The sequence below is a fragment of the Hibiscus syriacus genome, unplaced genomic scaffold, assembly GCF_006381635.1.
Source record: "Hibiscus syriacus cultivar Baekdansim isolate YM2019G1 unplaced genomic scaffold, ASM638163v2 tig00110054_pilon, whole genome shotgun sequence".
In the NCBI taxonomy this organism is placed as follows: Eukaryota; Viridiplantae; Streptophyta; class Magnoliopsida; order Malvales; family Malvaceae; genus Hibiscus; species Hibiscus syriacus.
The window spans coordinates 420,683-438,180 of record NW_024062578.1 but is presented as its reverse complement, the minus strand read 5'-3'; positions in this window follow the sequence as shown (position 1 = coordinate 438,180).

Genomic DNA, 17,498 nt, shown 5'->3' with positions numbered 1-17,498 from the left:
CCCAGAAATATCTTGTTTTAGGCACGAAAATGACCCTCTAACTCACCCACAAGTCCTACTGAGGCTCCCAAATTTTATGACTGATAATAAGGGTAAAAAAGGTCTATAAATATGCTGGAAAACACCAATTACTGAAATCTACCATGAACATGCTTCATGACACATGAAAGTTAACAAACTCACCTAATGTCCTACATGTGGTATAGTTGAGTTAGAAGTGAGTTACCTTGAGTTTATAAGCTACTGGAAGCTCATTCACTCAACCAATGGTGAGATTTTCCTTTCCCTTGCACTTGGAGCTTTTTCCAATCTCTCTCACTAAACAAGAATCAACCTTTAGTGTTATTAATGTTGTTGGGAGTTTAGAAAAGAATTTAGAACATTTCTTGAGGCTTACATCTTTAAAAAAAACAAGTTGATACACTTAGGTTTCTAAAACCCCCCACTAAACTCATATTTGGTATCTATAACCAAAACTTGTTATTGAGAGCTTGAATTAAAGCTTGGTATGAGAGAGTTATGATTCTTACCTTTAGAATCTTTAACTAAGCTTACTAGTTCACCAAGTTATCACCTTTTGCTATATCAACTTGAAGGAAAATGAAGAGAGAAGATGAAGTGTTTTGGAGAAGGAAAATGACAAAGGGTTGGAGAGGGAAAAGAGGTATCAAGCATGAGACCTCACCAAAATTAAAGAAAATTCAACCTTTCAAAAGTTTATGTGGTAAATGATCTCCTAGTCCTTCTTTATTTAACTCTAGGTTAAAAATTCCCCTTTTTACTCATGTTGGGCTCCAAACAAGCCTAATCAAAATTACAAAATAGTCCCTCAACTATAGGATGTTGCTTTGTTGAGTTCCCGACTATTAAAAAATACAAAATGGTCACATGCCTATTCATTATGTTCTAAATTCATTATTTTCTATTAAAAATTTGACGACAGTCTGAGCTAGATGTTAATCTACTGTTTGAGATATAATAAAATTTAATCCCATAATCTTAAATAATTATCATATCTCATACATCATATTAACATCCAGATCAGACTGTTGCTAAATTTTTAACGGAAAATGACGAGTTTGAAACATAATGAATAGTTAGGTGACCAATTTGTAACTTTTAATAGTTGAATGACTCAACAAAGCAACATCCTATAATCAATGACCATTTTATAATTTTTTATAGTCAGTGGTGTAACAACCCAATTTAGGGGTAAAATTTTAGGAATTATAAAGTGGTGAATTTAATTGGTATTTTGAAAGAAACGGTGGATTAAATTGTAAAATTTCAAACTTGGCAGGTCGTTTTAAGAAGTGCAGGAAGTTTAGTGACTAAACTCATGATTTGACCATTTTTCTTTTAGGATGAATTATAACACTTATTTCCCGTGTATTCTGCAGAAAAAAATGCTCCATTTCCCCCCTCGTCAACCCACTTTCAACTCCGATCTACTCGTCGTTTGACCTCCGATCGACGAACAGAAACCACCATCGTGTTCGTTGTCGACCGAGGAACAAAAGCACTCAAAGCTTTCATCGTGAATCGTCGTCGTTCGTCGTTAATTTCAGTCGGAAGTATCATCGGTAATAACTCAATTTCAGTTGGTTTTTCGTCGATTCACGACGATCCAATGATCAATTTTCGACACCTCCCGCGCCATCGTTTTCCTTGCATCGTTCCGAGTCCACCGGTGTTCTCCGTTTCTCCGTCATCGTCGGCGCGTGGAGGGGTGAGACCATCAAAGTTTCTGGCATTTTAGAATCGAGCTCTCCGCCATTCAAAATTGTGAACTGAGATTTGTAAGTGCCTCAAAATGCCTTAAAATAATTTTTAGGAATTATCCGGGAATTTCCCAAGAGTGGGCATCGTCTGGTTGTAATTAATTTATGTTTGGGTGTTATTTGTGTAAAATTCGGGTGTTAGTTTCGTAAATATTTACATAAAGTGGAAAATTTGTAATTAATTTCTGTTAGGTGATATTTGTGTAAAATAGTCGACTGTTGACCGTTGACCACAGTTGACCAGAACTTTGACCGGCGTTGACCGGGCTTTAAACGACCTTTGACTTTGACCGAGTATACCTATCCTAACGTTTTTCGACATTTCGAATCTGATTCCGCATTCCGTTTTTCGAAATTCAAACCCGAAGGCCTTGAAATTTCCAGTCAAACCCGTTGACTTTCATTTTGACCGAAAATTCCAAATTTTCGAAAAGTCATATTTTAAGTTTTTGACGCCCTGAATCCGAAGTCCGTTTCGCCAAATTCGAACCAGGTAAGCTATTTTTCACTGATTTATCATCCGATTCGATCCGTTTTTCAGAATTAAGCTCTGTTTTTTATGTAATTTCTATTGATATGGATCCGAGAAAATATTGGAAGAGGACTTCAAGATCGAGGGAGTTCGAATGGAATTTAATGGTCAATTAGTATTGCATGAAAATCGAGGTAATACTTTACTACCTCTTTATGCTTTATGGAACATGTGAATATTGGTAAATGCATGATTAAGGTAATGTTAGTCTCATTTGTGTAGCATTTATGGAGCATTTTTTCTGCAGAATACACGGGAAATAGGTGTTATAATTCATCCCAAAAGAAAAATGGTCAAATAATGAGTTTAGTCACTGAACTTCCTGCGCTTCTTAAAACGGTCTGCCAACTTTGAAATTTTACAATTTAATCCACTGTTTCTTCCAAAATACCAATTAAATTCACCACTTTATAATTCCTAAAATTTTTCCCCTAAATTGGGGTGTTACAAGGGGTGTCATAATCCAAATTTTAGGATTAACTTTAAACGTGCAAATTTTTAGGTCCAAACTAAATTTTTGGAAAATTCTTATTCTTCATTGCGAAATTAGAGAGGTTTGTGGACCTTTCGTATGCGAGGCACACTTTTTTGTGTTAAATTTTTTTATAAATTAATTTAAAACATATCCACATCTATTAACTACTGGTTCACTCCCAAAACATTTAATTTCCTTCCCACACTATGTTCATTTACTATTGTTTATTCCCTTCTCAAGAGTCAAGCCCTATTTCTACCATTTACAAAACCTTACCTTCCAAAACATTTTAAAAAATTAGGGTTATACACTTACACTATAACAAACTAATGGTTGCATGTTTCAACTAGGTGAATCAATAATTTGTCCACACAAATTAATAAAAGAACAAAGAACAATAACACCTATCCTAAGGCAACATTGTTATTATAATTATATTACATTTCAATTATAAAAAATTTATTATAATTATAAAAATAATTATGAGTTTATTATAATAGATCTTATTTGTATTAGTATAAAAAAGAATAGAAAAGGTGAGAGGGCATAGACAACAGTAGAGTAATTTTGATTAAAAACAAGCAAAATGTGAAAAAAGTTATAATGGGCTTGGGTTAACTGATTAATAGGTTAAGTAACTTTATGTATTAGGGTTAAGATAGTAAAAAATGAGTATGCTCTAGCCGTTCTTCACCACTGTTCTTCTGTCGCTATTCTCATATCTTCTTCTTTAATATATTCTATGTTTTCTTCCAAAAGTGCGTAGGAGTTGCGCCCGGTACCCGACTCGAAGGCACACGCATTATGGCACCTCTCGTATGCCACTTCTCTCAAACCCAGGCAGGCAAATTTTTCGATGCACCTTTTAAAATCAAGCTACATGCGCCTTAATTACACATTTATCGTATTCCACAAGCAGAGTCAAAGAAACTCCCATATTGATATCGGTAATTGCACAAGATCGATTCTTTTAACTTGAAATGATAAGTAACAGAGTGAACTTTGGGAAAGCTTAGTAACACAGTACTGCCAGACAATGCTACGGGTTAATAAAATATATGGTAAAACATGAAATTTCCTTGGTAAACCAAATATCTATAGGTTTTAGTGGCGGGTTGGAAAATTCATTAAATGGTTTCTAGGTATCAGTGGGGAATCTTAAAGTCCAGAGAGATCATAAGGAGATACATATTCATGACATGAAACATGGATTCTAGTATGTTCCAAAAAACTAGAAATAAATGTACAAATAGTTTAAAAACAATAGTAGTTAATTTCAGTAAAATAGATTTCAAAAATCATAGTAATACCCTCCAACCGAACACAGATATGTAATTCCCCAGAACCACGTCCATAAGGACTTACCCTAGGTCTATTGGGCATGGGAGTCAATCTAAGGGAAATACCGTTGGGCCTTAGAACCTACCTAAGGGACTACCTTAGGGCCTAAGAGCCTACCCAAGGGAATATCTCGGGGTCTAAGAGCCTATGTAAGGGTCATATTAGGTTCGTAATGACTTACCAACTTGATAAGAATTGAACCTCCGTACTCTAGTATCCTACCCAGCCAGTATCCCAATAGAAATCAGATTGAGTAGTGAACAATAACATCATAATCATAATCCAATAGAATATCATAAAAGTGATAATAAAAATCACATAACTACCCTCCACCAGTAAACCAATATGCAGTCCCCTATAACTGCGTCCATAAGGACTTACCCTATACCCAATGAGTATAGGAGCCAACCTAAGGGAAATACCTTGAGGCCTTAGAGTCTACCCAAGGAATACCTTGGGGTCTTAGAGCCTACCCAAGGGAGTACCTCAGGGCCTAAGACCCAAGGGAACATCTCGGGGCCTAAGAGCCTACTCAAGGGACACCTTATGTATGTAAGGATTTACCAGCTTGAGCAAAGTTGAACCTTCGTACTCCAGCCTACCCAGACAACATCTCAATCAAACAATACATGTAGCAATAGTATTTCAATGATCCATAAATCAAACATATTTATATTTTCCACTAAAAATAGATAATCAGAGAGCATGTATCGGGAAACATAATTCTTAATTAGTGAATTGGGAAATCATGATATCGATCAAGTAAAACATTCATGTTTCAAAGCAGACAAAAAAATCATATAGCTCATGAGGAACACACTAGAAGATCTAGGTATTTTTCAGAGGAACTTGGTAGTTATCAGGAATACAAAACATGAACTTATTAATCGGATTTCAGAAATTAGGTCCCTATTAAAAGGGTTCAATTATTAACAGATCTATTCAGACACTTAGAATTTGATATTTTAGGCCATTTAGGATTCAAGTGCATCATAAAGGTATTTAGGAACCTTTATATTAGAATTATTTAGGATTCGGGTATAACAAGAGTGATTCCGTTGTTCAGGCCCATAGGGGTATTTTAGATATTTTGATTTTTCGGACGAATTCTCAGTAAATTAACCCAATAAAGGTCAAATGATCATTTGTAAAATTTAAGATTTATATCAAATTATTAGATTTTCGAGTCAAATCGAACTAATCATATCCCAACACTACAATACTTGTCAATCATTCAAACTGAGATATTTCACAATCTTTCACTTCCTAGTAATGACTTTACTAGAAATGATTACATTCCTAGTATTCTGGTGGTATTTATTTTATTTCTGTAATGTAATAGTATCCATAATAACCGACGTACTTGGGTCGTGGCTTGACCTTAAGGTGTGGTACAACACTTAGGTTTATCGATGTTTCCATAATTTGTCCAATGACATCCACTTAATTCCAGGTCATGAAGGTATTTAGGTTATTTCAGTACTCGAAGGTATTTTGGTCTTTTCATTCGATTCAGTCTTCACATATAATTTAATCATTTCGTATAAATCAGATGAAAAGGGTATTTTCGATAATTTAATCTTCACGTGTTTACTCAAGGACCATAATTTCTAGGTTTTATGCCTTCTTAGAAATTATAAACTAACTATCGAAAATTTTCGAGCAGATCAGGAATTTCACCAATAAATCACTAGTTTTATCAAGTTAAGAATGAATTCTTAGGTTATTTTCACCATCAGGGAAGATTCATGTCCCTTACTCATTTCAAGGGTACTTTCATCGTTTCATTATATTTTTTCGTATGTCCTACTTCTAGAAAATTAGTCTTCAAGGTTATTACAATTTCAAGGACAATATTTGTCTTTTTATACCAAATGGGTATTTTTGTAATTTCTTAACCAAGTATTTCTAGCATTTAACTTTTATCGAAGATAATCAGAATTTACGAATCTTGAGGTTAATTCTTTCATCGATTAACACTAAACTTGAATTTATTTCTTATCAGCCTACTAGTTCCTTAAACAAGTCATCTAGCTTCCTTAAACAAGTCATCTAGCTTCCTATCTGAGTCATTCGAGTTGTTTCTAATACACTTTCATAATTTCATTTTCCGTACTAGTTTTATAGTAATAAATGATGACTACTCAGCTAAACATTTGTATTCATGAATTTACCAATTACCAAATAGTTTCATAAAGCATATAAAAGATAATAATGTATTACCTTGATTTTTGTACCACATCGGTCGATCAATTAAACTCTATTTAATCATTTTTTAACTTGATTTCAATGTCTAATAATATCTCGTATACGTAATACATTATTATCTTAATCAAATCATGAGATAAAACGCTGGAAAAAAAGCTTACCAGGTTTGAATTTAGTGAAACGGACTCCAAAATCATACTCAAGACGCCATAAAACATCAGGATAAGTGGTCCTAGAAAAAGTCAACACCCAGTCAAGAGTCAGTCAACTTTGTTTAACGGTCAATCAACATTAGTCAATGTCGATCAACTAATCAACTTGGATGATAGCTCGACTTAACGACTCAATTTGGTGGCTTAAATGGCTCAACTTGACAGCTCAAACAACTCAGTTCAAATCGATTCGACTGGTTCTCTAGAACCCTCCAGGAGAAATCAACCCCCATGCATAGGGAGTGACACGTGTGGTACGTACGGTGGCCCTAGTCGACTGTACGACACCAATTTTTTCATATTTGTAGATCATCTACTTGGGGTTCTTGTGAAGATGTTGCATTATGTAAGTAATGATAAGAGAACGACGAATAAGAATTTCCTTGAACAACCAAGTTTCTCTCCGGTGGGCTTTCTCTGTGTCAATAGAAGTGATGAAGATGAAGGAAAGGGGTTGACTGGGTTATGGTCAGAAAGAGAATAGAACTTCGACGGTGGTGATGGTGAGGAGAACAGACGGCTGGAGTGGTTGAAGATCATGAAAATCAGTGGCGACAACTTTGTTCTCCGACGAGCATTCAAACTACGATTCATGGCAAACGACGTCGGTTTTCGACGAGTTCTCGGTATGGGTTTGGTTGTAACACCCATAGCCTATATGCATCTCAAAATATGAGCTAAAGATGTCACATCAACTTTACAAACATTCACCGATCATAAATGCTTAAAATTTTGTTCCATTATAAAACATTTCATTATTAACTTTACAATTATTCCATTAATCATGTAATATCATAAAATAATAATTATCATATAAATCAAGCTTAATTTTAGGCAAAAGTTTAGTAGTTCAATAGTAAACAATACTGCTTAAAACTGCCTAATTTTAAAACATTTCTTTGTTCTCGTAAAATATAATTTTTATCTAAAATATAAAAATTCGATTCATATTTATAACTCTGATAATATATCTTAGACATTTCTTATTCGTATACATGCCATCTAGAAAATTTAAAATAATAGGATGCATTATTGATACATGTAGTTGTTCTTTGTTGATTGATGCCAACTCGAGTCCTTACTTCACTTTCCCTTCTTTACCTACGCGTGAAAATCATCACACAATAAGTATTCACTTAGTGAGGCATTACAAACAAACTTAGGTGACATAAAATATTAAACAAATTAACAACAACATAACATTATTTTTCTTTATATAAAACTTAAAATATCATAACAATTCAAAACATTAAACTTAAATTCAAATAAAATCATCAAATATCCAAATTGATTTATCCAAGCTGTCTTTCTTCATTAGAGACTGGAAAAATCACCATCTCATAATTTTGTCAAAACCATGATTATCAATAATAAACATAACAATCATGTTATACTGTATTTCATTCAAATACTTTTCAGAACTTTCTTATTTTTATTCTCATTTTCCACTTTCATTTTCATTCACATATTCGTTTTCATATTCCATGTTCATAATAAATACTTTCACATTTCAGAATTTATTTTCTATATTAGAACTTATTTCCATATTCATAACTTATTTTCAGACTCATAGCTTATTGTCATATTCATAGCTTATTTTCAAATTCATAGCCCAATGCATATTTATGAGAATGCAATGTACGTGAGTAGAACATAAGGTGCACACAGGACACATCACAATCCCAATCTTAACGGAAACATATAATGCACTCCAAGTGCAATCATAATATGAGCGTCAACGGTGCATATCATAATGTACACGAATATACCTTAACTTAACTAGAAAGTACTTAACTTAATGGCACACCAAATGTACCTACGAATCTCAATGCAACATACAATGAGATTTTCCATTGATTATTTTATATTATTCAATTACCAAAGATATCAATAAATCAACATATCCAACTCTTAATATCATAATATAATGGCCAGCTCATACCCTAAACATTTCATTTCCACATAACATTTATATACCATAATCATCGTCAATTATCTTTCTTTAACATATATATATCATATTCATCATGTAATAAATATCATAACTATCATACCAATTGTAATAAAGTTGACTTATTTCGAGCATTTATAATAACATATAACATAGGAGTAACATGAAAACATAATTTATGACAAGTTTTATATGCTGGTAGTATGCACTACTTGCAAAGAAGTATTATTTTGTACTATTATAAACACTTAAAAATTATTCCTTTTATACCACTAGAAACTATACTCGAATATGAATCTAACTATATAAGACAATTCTTCTAGTTCATCTTATATAATTTATAGTGAATTTTCAAAGTTGACCTACAGAAGTTGTTTTGAGCATAATTTGTTGTCCTGTTTTCTAACCTATCCTCAATTAAAAATTCATATCTTTTTGTATACCTATCGAAATCTATATCCATTTGTTTTAAAAAAAAAAACTATACTGACATAAGAATCCAACAGTGTAAAAATCGTCATCTAATCATTTATGTATAATTTATGATGATTTTCTAAACTTATTGTTCATAACACAAAACTGGGCAGATTTCACTAACTTATATTTTCAGCTTATTCACTAATTCGATTAGCATATTAACTAAACATATATGTATAAATCACAATTCACGTAATAGTGAGAAGTTACTTCTTACCATAGTAGTTCCGTCACTGGCTCATCGCAAGCCATTGTTTGCTCGATAACACAAATACGAATTAAATATGCACTCACCTAGTGTCCTTAGCTTGTAAACCTTCCTAACACTTCATATTACGTCCTTAAGCTTCGCCTTAGCTTTAACATTGCTTGATCTTGATTTCAATCATAATCTAAATGAACACTATTTACATAACATATACATTTTAAACTATATGTTAGAATCTTACTAACTTAGGCACACAATAGAAAATAAATTCCTAAAAACCTTTAGATGCTCATCCGATACGAATTTCATATCACATCATCAATGTTGCCCTTAATACTTCAAATTGACCAATAAATCCCTTTTTATCCAAATTCACCCAAACTTCACATAATATTTTTCAACTTTCCATTTTAACTATCATTTATCAACTTTCCATTTTATTTCAAATAGTCATTTGCGTTTTAGCTTAAATTCAAGTTTCAAATAACTAAATTTAAATTTTCAGCATCTAATTTTCAGATCAATACCTTAACAAATCTACTATTACCACTTAAGTCACTAACTTTATCAATATTTGCAATTTAGTACTCAAACTTTGCCAACTTTCCAAAATAGTCAAATTTCACATTCTAACATCAAATTCAATATTCTAACTTTCAATTCCAGCATAGTACACCATCTTTCTAGCATTTTCACATAAACCCCATAATTTTCCATAATTGTCAAATAGGTACCCCAAATTTTATAAAATTACAAAATGGTCCAAATAACTTTCAAAAGCATGTAGAACCTTTCAAACATCATTTCTAATCCTAGGTAAATGTTTCACAATTGTTCCCCAATTAATTCCTTAGGGCCAAATATCATAGTGGTTAGGGTTCTTGATTTTCACTTGATTCAAGCATGGATTCCACTTCTAAACAACATTTCAAGGCTTCTACAATCAAATCCTTAACATAATTTAACCAAATCACAATTTCCTCAAAACACTACTTCATGTCCAAATGAAATTTGACTCAATTTCAAGTAGTTTTAATCATCATACATGCTTTAGAATTAATCTCCAACATCAAATCCTCAAAATCAACAAATCATGCATAAACCCTAATTTCCAAACTCATCATATAAGCATGATCTCCATGTAATATTTATATCAAATGATAGAGAATTTCAAGGGGATTAATTCTCTGTCTAATACCTTAATCCAAAAATCAATCGAATAATCTTAAAAAATTTCTTACCTTGTAACTATGGTGGTGCACATTTTAGGGATGGAAGAAACTGAAAATTTCTTATTTTTCTTCAATTAAACAATAATACATTTGGCTTAATCTAATATAAATGAATTTAAAATTCATTTAATGTGAAATTATCATTGTACCCTTAATGAAACATGATACTTTCAACTTTCCATTGCATTATCATCCTTTTTAATATTCCAAAGTCAAATATGAACAAATAAAAATCCAATTTCCACCTCTTCCCTTGCAATTTTTCAAAAACTACAATTTAGTCACTAAATTTTCCAATTTCAGCTAAATATGTAAAATCGACTTCAATTCCACTTATCCACATTACATTTCACTGTTATAAAATTTGGAAATAATATTTCCAACCTTTATATATCATATTTCAAATCTTCATAAAATTTTGGTTCGATCCGATTATCTAATTTTCTTTCGGACTTAACTGCTTTATAACTTTTAACATAAATTCCGGATCAAAATTCGGATTCCCATAAAAAACTTCATTCTTGGGTTTGATCTATTCATTTACAGGGTTAAAATACCTAACTTTTAAAAATTACCCTTTTAGTCCCTAAACTTTTCCAACTTTCTACTTTAGCCACTAACCAAAATTTGGGATATTACAGTCTCCAAGGAAGAACCAAAACTATATTAAAGCTTAGAATCATACCTTATAAGGTTTCTTTGAGGGATGATAATGAGGACTTTGACCCACTATCTATAAAAGAGATACGAACCAGAAATATCAGGGTGAAAAGATAGGATTGACGCCATAAGCGAAGCTTATTTAATCAATAAATTTCACTTAATAAATAAATTGATATTTAACTCAAAAAAATGTTTTATAAAAGTTGAATGAATTGTCTTTACAAGCCAAAGACGTAGCTATTTATAAGTCTTATGGATGCTTAAGGTACAAAGGTGTGAACATAAAAGGATTTAATGAGTGAATATGCATGGATAAATGTTCATGTTTTAAGGAAATACAATGCATGTCCTTATGTATGTTCATGGAGAAACTAAATGAATGAATGTTCATCCTATTTAATAGAGTGTATCTTCTAGGTTGAATTTCCCCCCATGTTTGAACATGTTGATTCGTTTCCCTTGCATGAACTTGGTTTCTTGTATGAACAAGATGGTTCGACTTTCTTGGATGAACATTCATAAGATGATTTGGCTTCCTTGTTCTTTCTATATGCACATGCCATTAATGAATGGTTCTCTTGGATGAATGTCCATGAATGCATTCCCTTTGGCTTAAATTCATTCCCCTTGGTGTGAACATGATGTTTCGGCTTCTTGCATGAATATGCATGAATGAATGTACTTGAAAGTCTTTGAATAAAAACATTAGATCTCTTTATAAATTTTTTGTATCATTTGAATAATCATTTATGGTCCATGCATCTCTTCATCAGTGCCATCTATTCATAAATTCAAGGAAGGTAATAAATGGTTGTAAATCCCATATAAATTGCCAGTCTGCACTATCTTTGGTAATATGGGAATATCTCGATCTCCTGACGTCGGATTGATGCGATTTAAAGTGCATTGGAAATCTAAAAGATAGGGATTAAATTCCAAGAAGACTTTATAACCTAAATATGCTTGGATCCTGTTAAAAATGATGAACAATCAGACTGATGTGAAATTTCCCTTAGATTGCCTTGAATTGTATCTTGCACCAAACACATATGTATATAAGTCTCATATGCACAAGTTCTTGAATATGTAACACTTAATAATATAAGTAACATTCTAATGAAACACATGATTCCCCATGCCTAATATAATGATGCAAATGATATGATAGCATAAGGAATGTCTAACATAACATATGCATGAATTAAGCTAAATATAAGATTTGGACATAGGTTATGCATGAATATCATATAGTATGTAAGTGAATGATAACATATGAATATTCAAGCATAGTTTAAGGTATCAAAGCATGTTTATATATCACATGTAAGGCATAAATAAGTAAATAGGTAATGAAATATGGAAGAACTCTTTTAGAAACAGTTTGGAAGAACTTCAAAGTTATGAGTATGTTCTGAACGAATTTAGTGTTAGGTAGGATCACATCATCATCTAACATATTTAACATCCCCATGTACGAAGAAGCATATTGTCATCATCTCATAAAGCATAATCTAACTAATTTTATTATATTTAGGTGTTTATTCTTGTGTCTACGATAATTATTTCAATTATTTAATTTTTAAATTTAAGGGTGTTCAACCGGTCTTTTCGATTAGTCGATCGAACCGAACTTTCAAATTTTCATTAACCAAATTCTTTTCATGTAACTGTTAATCGAACCGAAATTTTTTTCGAAAATAATTAATTGAACTGAAAAAATTTCGATTCATCGGTTGGTTAACTGAATTAACCAAAATTTATAAAATAGTATATATTATATATTTTCGGCTAATTTAGTCGGTTAATCCGATAAAACTGAAGTTTAAACACCCTAATATATAAATAATATTTATAATATTAAATTTTTAATAGTTTGGTTAACCGATTGTTTCGAACCGAATTAACCAATAACTGAAATTTTAAAAAATCATTAACCTTTAAACAACCGAACTTAAAACTAATTGATTGACTAACAAAAAAACTTTGGTTCAATCGGTTAATCGGTTTTAACCCAACTTTGAACACCCCTATTTAAATTCTCATAATTTAATATATACTTGGTCAATTTCTCAATTTAAGTGATTAATTAATTTTTAAAAACAATTAAGATCCTTTTAATTAATTGTTGATATGGTATATGTTAAAATAGCTACTTCAGCAAAATAAACCATTAGATTGCCAGATGTACAAAGTTATTGTCTTACTGAGGTCATAATTCGTTAACTTCCATATGAATGGACTTAACTGTTAACGCCGGACAGTTGACATATTGGTTAAATTTCACAATTAGAGGACTCAGTTGATTGCAAAAGATCGTGAGGGGTTGAATCATCATTATTTTTTGAAATAGTTAAAGGGCTTTCTGAATCCTTTTTCTTTTTTTAATATAAGTATCACCTTACAAATTCTCCTAATGATCATGGGTTTGAATGTGACATTAACCCAATTAACTATGTTTTTGGGGCCGCCCTACGAGACAGCTACCTTCAAGTTGGGAGAAGTATAAAAGATTCATATTTGCCCATGTCTTGGTCTATGGTTTGAGCCCTTTTTTGTTGGGTTAGTTTCGTTGTCTACTTATTGCAAGGCTGAACAAGAGAAGGGATAGAAAGTGAAATGGTTCAAGTTTTATTTGATTTGATTAATCGATGTTAATTGGTTAAAGTTTTCTTGCATTCTTAATTGAATCAATCAATCAGAAAGAACATTTTTGGCATCAACATATTGTCTATGAACAATGTTCCTCATTGAAGATTTTGTCTTTTGGACAAAACTTCAATCTTTTACATGTTGACTGATTGAAACTTTAAAGATTACAAAGCTCAAAATTTTGAAAGTGAATCATGGGGTTTGAAAACAAGCAGCCGCTGCTGGTTTAATGAATTAATATTGGCTAACAAAATTAGGTGCAGTTTTCTTTTCTTTTCTTTATGATGAGCCAAAATCATAATAAATAAAAGTAAGTCCTAGATAAGGTATCTTCTTTTTCTTTGTTTTTAATGCTGTACAATTCTTTATTTGGGGAATGGACTCTCAATTAAGAACCTTTTTCTCTTTTTTCCTTCAAGCTTAAGTAAACACAAATTGGTTTAATTTTACGTTGATTTCAAAACTTTTAATTAATTATTAAAAACTTGCCTAACTATTAAGAAATGGGTAAATGGCATCAACTAGGGGTGTTCACGGTCGGTTAACCGTACCGTGAAGGGGGTGTTTGATTCAGGTAATCTTGGATTACCGGGGGGAATGAAATGTCATTCCCCCATTTGGTTGGCAAACATTCTCATCCCCAGTAATTATTTATTCCCAACAGTGGTATTTTGGGGGTATATTATCATGAATGTGATTACACTCATTCCCTTAGGTATTGTTTGATTACCGGCGTTTTAGACTAAAATGTCTTTAATTTTTTTTTTCAAAAACATCATTCTTCTGTCGTTGAATAAAAAAATTCTACGAAGGTTAAATTACAAATTTATCCTTAAACTATTTTATATTTACAAAAAAAGTTCATAATTAGAATTTTATATGAAGTTCAGGGGTTAAAATAAAATTTTACCCTTTCATTAAACCTATTTATCTTTTCAATTTTGTAAAAAAAATTATATAAATTTTATGAATTTAAATTTTTTAAAGAACATACATAAATTAATTATAGTAAAATTATAGTGTAATTCAACTTGTTAAAAAACAAATATATAATAAGGATAATTTGGTAAAATATACATTCTAATAATATTTTATTCCTTTAAACAAACATTGTAATCTTACATTCCTGCTAAACGAATCAAACACAAAATACAACATTCTCAATAATCTTATTCATGCCGGTAATCCTATTACCACTAGTAAGCTTACATTCCGTCAACCAAACACACCTTTAGTCTAAAAGGTAGATTAACCGTTATAACGGTTATTAAATTTTGTTAACCATAACCTAACAATTAAGAAATGGTTAACTGCTAACGGTTAACCGTTATGAACGGTTCGATTACAGGGTAACTTATGGTTAACCTATTACATTTTTTTCAAACATAACACAACTTAAAATTTTCATAAAATTTAGATGGAAACATATATTTTTGTAAAAGTCTTATTTATTTATAAATGCATTTTATTTTATAAATATATATCATGAGGTATATTCACTTTTTTATAGCTTAAAATCTTGGGTATGTATTTATATTTTGTAATTTAAAATCTTGTATTTCTTTCATATATATATATATGTTTGATTTAATGTGATCTTTTATAAAATAAACATGATAATTAAAAAATTGGAGGAATCATTTTGATTTTAATTTGAACACCTCTAACATGAACTCAAGGACAAGTCACTGATCCAACAGCGGAATCAAACGTGCAACAAGCGTCACCAGAGGAAGGCACCAACAACCCTAAATAATTGTTTATTTTTAGAATAAAATTATACGTGTACAAATCGTTTGTAGGTTTAAGGATATTTTTTTAATTAAAATTTAGGGTAAGTTATACATACTTAAATTATTATTTTTATTTCATTTTAATATTTAAAATTTTTTTTTATCAAAATCATAGTTAACGTTTAATTTAAGTTTCAATTTGGTACATGTTATTAAAAAATTAACAGAACTGTTGAGGTTATATATACTTTTTAATAATAACGTGACATTACTTCATGGTGACACATAACCGCTATTGTTAAGCTTTTAACTACGTGATGCCAAAATTAAATATAAACTAAACATTAAATATGATTTAAAAAAATAAAAGTAATAATTTAAGTATTTAACGTATAGTTTATCCTAAAATTAAATTAAACATCGATTAGTTTGAATTAGATATGACCAAATGTCTATAAATTTATTATTTTATGTTAAAAAGGGACTAACTATATATTAGTTTCGCCTATCACCCTCAAAACTATAGATGAACTAATAGTTGCTTGGAAATGCATTTGAGATGCATAGTTGAGATCAAAGCGTCCATAAAATTACGTCTGAGATCATTTTAGGGCACTCAAGTTATGAAACGAGTTGAAAATGTGGCCTATAAATTGGATTGATCAGCTTCAACTCGAAGACACCTTATTTTTCATGTTTCTCAACTAAAACCATCAAAGGGATATCCTTCTCAATTAACGACGAACCTTGATTGAATTATGAGAAGACAAATTGTTTAATTTTGAAATAATAGTATATTTAAAATTAATATCTATAAAATTTAAATGCGTTAGGATGTAATTTTATTAATTTTAAGGTTGAAGAGATTTAAGGAATACTGAAATTAGATAGAGAAATAATTTTATTTTAAAATTGAAAAGGTCTACAAATAATTAATCTAACAAATTTTGAGAGGGACAATAATTTAATTATGATGACTTCAAAAATATTGTTGATTTAAAAACGACTAATTACTGAAGTTTTGGCATGGAAATTGTAAGCTAAATATGATGGATATTATCAACTATTTTCTCTCTCCTTTTCTATGCCTATTTCGTTATTTCTTCATCTTGGTTATTTCTCTTGTAGACAGTTGAGGATACTCCTGAATCCTAATAAAAAAAAACACTTAAAATTTTAATTTTTAAAAATTGTGAAATTAAGTATCTCAAAAGCGTGACGTAATAATAAGTAGCAACAAAATCATGGTAGATAATAGAATGAATTAAAATGTCAATCTTTTAGTTTAAACTAAATTTACTTAATTTCTACGTACTTTCCCTCTCATGTATAAATTACTTAATTTAATTTTAGTTTAATTATTTGTTTAGCTGATGTTTTCCATCTTTTAATATTTAATTTTGTCAATCTTACATTGAAAATTGCAATTAAGGATACATAATTCTTTATAAACAGACGTTTTTACCGAAATATCACCCTCATACCTATTAATTATTTGTCACACCTTTTCTCTTAATATTATCGATTTAACACTCTTTCTGACAAAGCACAGATCACCATTCACACCTTCACGAAATTATGTCCGAATTGGCGTTACGTAAGGGAGAGCACGGATTCGTCATTTGCGTCTTTGTTAAACCTCTGACATATACAGAAGGCGCAAACTATGACGTTGTCCATAAAAAATATTGACATGACATCATGTGAGAAAACGCGTTTCAAGGTGCATGTCTTTCAAAATCTACATTATCTCTCAAGCATTTAAAAATTATAATTTACAAATTATAAAAATTAACATCGTAATTTAATACATATTAATTACATGAATTGAATAACTTAATGGAATTAGTTTATATAGACATATTGAGTATTTAAAGTGATGTTTCTTAAAAATATAAAACAAAAATTAAAAAAAGTATATTCTTTAATTTTTTTTATCTATTTATGTAATAAATATATTTATACACTACTATAATGTGAGATGAACTTTAATAATAAATATTAACCTAATATAAATATTTTAATATAATATGACA